We start from the raw sequence: 3,089 nt of genomic DNA on the forward strand, positions 1-3,089 counted from the left end.
ATTGAGTCGGGGTCCTGACAGCGTTGGTATCAGAGCTTGACTGCCTGTAGGATTACCAAGCCAAACCGGTCGAAGTTGAGTCTAGAAATTCTTTAGTTATATAAGGGAATTGATTGTGGGATGGAACGTAAGGCTCTTTTTACTCCTTATACCTCATGCCCTTCTGATCTGAGTCATCTTATCTTTCCTGCGGGGATTAAGAACTAGGCTATCTCTTCTTTCTATTAGGATCACGTGTTACTAATCAGTAGACTTATAAGATTGTTGGATTTAAGTCTCAGTTCAGTTCCTACTACTTCCGTATGTTAATTGTTGATCTCGGAACCTTGATATTGTGCTTCTGAGTGGTTATGCCACCATTTTTGTGATTGTCTCAAATCTTTTTGAGCAATTATAGCCGTTATGCTGTCCGAGTCATCCCAGGTTTCTAAATAGTCCGATGCATTTGCAAATCTTTCCCCTCTGGTTTCGATGTTCCTTTATGCCAGCTCAATCACACTAATTGTTGAGTTGAGGTATTCTATTGCCTTGACATTATGTTGGAGTCACTATTATGACCTAGGTGTCTCAGGGGATCATCTAGTGGTCTAGCCATGATTGTGTCCTAGTGTGAAGATTCTGGCCTTTATTCTCGGAAGCATCCCGTGATGCTACTTAGTAGTAGGTATTCTGTTCCTGGGTTCTTGAACCCGAGATTCACTCCACCTACTTCGTGTTGATAGTAATTGTTAGTGCCTTCAGGATATTAGTAACCTTTGCGATAGTCCTTGAGGTCCGTGGTATCTTCTTCTTCCAAATACCATGAACTACTTATGGCAGAAGTTCCTCGTTGAACTGAAATATCACAACAGGATTATTCTTGAGGAGTTCTCCATTCATAAATCATGACTCTGCCAGTTCTACCTTTCTGCATGGATTATCCGGAAGAAATATGTTGAACTTGGTTCGACATACTAATCTATGCATCCACAACTCAGAAAGTTATATGTTCCTTTGAGTTGTTCTCTTTAGTTGTCTACTGACCTTCGTCTATCAATTGATAGTCAAGAGTATGCGCGCGTTCGTTTGTCGATGCCTATTACTCTTGTGGCCCGTCAAGCCATTCCGTCCTGAATGACTAGGAGAAACAAACTCCAGTACCTCATCCATATTTAGGATTGGGTCAAAGTAGTTGTGTTCCGCAGATCAAGTTACAATCCAACTTCTGGTCTGCTCTACCCTGAAGTATTACCTTCTTTATGACAGGAATTTCATGAGAATTGCACCACCTTTTGTGAATTCTTGACATAGTGATACTTCTCGCCATCCTTTTTCATTCCTCGGTTCCGTGTTGATGCAACCGGAATACCGACAAATGAATTGTGATGTGTGAAATCAATACTCCTAGCAACCTCGTTGCTTGGTAGTTAAAGGATAATAATTTTATTCTTAGTATGTTGGTTATTGAATCACCATTCTAAGATTGATCGTGCTACCTAGTCCTTATTTCCTGGTGCACTCTTTGATTGATGAGTTAGGATTTTTCAAGTCCTCGCTCATTTGATCATATCATCTTGCCCTAAAAAGCAAGATTGTTCTCGAGCTTAGTAACATATCGGTGGTTCGTGATTTTCCGAAGATCTTCTCGGAAGTACTACCAGGTCGTCACCTGACCGTTATGTTGAGCCCGTGATCAAGTTGGTTTCTTATGAACCACCTTCTTTCCAAGAATCGGTGTTAGATATCCCTGAGCTAGTTGGTTAAGCTGGACAACAACTTGGAGAGTTGGAAGATAAAAACTTGTCTGACTTAGTTCGTTCCAAAGGGATATTCTTGTGTAGTGTGTGTTGAAGAAAGATGATATCTTCATCGATTGGTCCCTGTGATCAGTTGCTGGACCTATTGTCTTATCAATCCCTTGATTTGAGTGTGGGCTATCGTCAAATCAAATCAGTACCAACGATGCTCGTAATGTTGTCCTACTCGTGGTTGATCCCTCGAGCATACACCATTACATCTTTGGTCTGACCAATGCTATCACCGTGTTCACATGATGGTGGAAGTCCAGTGATATGGAAATTCCGATGAGTTGCTGTTGAGCCCATCAGTAGCATTTTGTCTCCCCCCATGAATCATGTTGAACATCAACCTAGTGTTGGAAACTTGTGTAAGCATTTCTTCGTGTTTCGTTCATGAAGCATATGTTCGAATGAAAGTAGTGATTTTCCCTAATTCATGTGCATATGATGCAAGTTGCCGCCATGAATTTGAGGAAGATTGTTTTGTTTCCCTGGAATCATTCCAAATTAGTCATGCACACGTGCGAAGTATTCTGTGGTCTGGAGACTTGCAACCTTCATCCATATGTGTCCCGAGCACACCAAGCCACTGATTGATTTGTTCAAGGGGAAGAAGTTCCTTCATAAGAGCTAATCATATGACTTATGCAAGGACTTCGTTATCCACGGTGATGGTTCCCAACCAGAACTCGGTAGTGTTTTATTGTAAGACTACCACGTGGTCATGCTTGTCCGGGACAACGTGTTCACATGTTTGTAGCAGAACCAGCTCATGTTTTGGAGCTTACTATCGTAGTTCATTTCCCGAGAATCTCGCAACGTCATCTCGTCGATTTGTGTTGCAAACTTTCATTTTTCTTTCTAGACTTGATGAGTCTGGGATATCCTGACACCAACCAGATCTGAATCTCAGGCAGATATGATGGTTGGAACATTCTCCAAGAACTATAATATTGGTCCCTCGATAACCGGTAAAGTGGATGTCGTGGCCAACACACCCAGCCGGAAGACCTGTTATTATAATATCTTGATTGAGGAAGTTGGCCACCTCCCCATAGGGATTTCGTAGGATTTACTCCCTAGTTGCCCTATGGATTTTGAGATCCCGAAGTCCGACCTTTTACTTGATGTCCTAGATACCAGACCATTTCTATGAATGGGTTACACTAGCACATCAAGGAGAACATTAGAAGCGGAGTGCTAAATGTTTCTCGGTCGATCATCCAGATTTTGTTTCCTTGGCCTCGCTAAGATGAAATCTGAGAAGGTGTTATCTTTCTTTGCATCTACATCCTCCATCATCATTCATCA

The sequence above is a fragment of the Triticum dicoccoides genome, chromosome 1B (assembly GCF_002162155.2).
Source record: "Triticum dicoccoides isolate Atlit2015 ecotype Zavitan chromosome 1B, WEW_v2.0, whole genome shotgun sequence".
NCBI lineage: Eukaryota > Viridiplantae > Streptophyta > Magnoliopsida > Poales > Poaceae > Triticum > Triticum dicoccoides.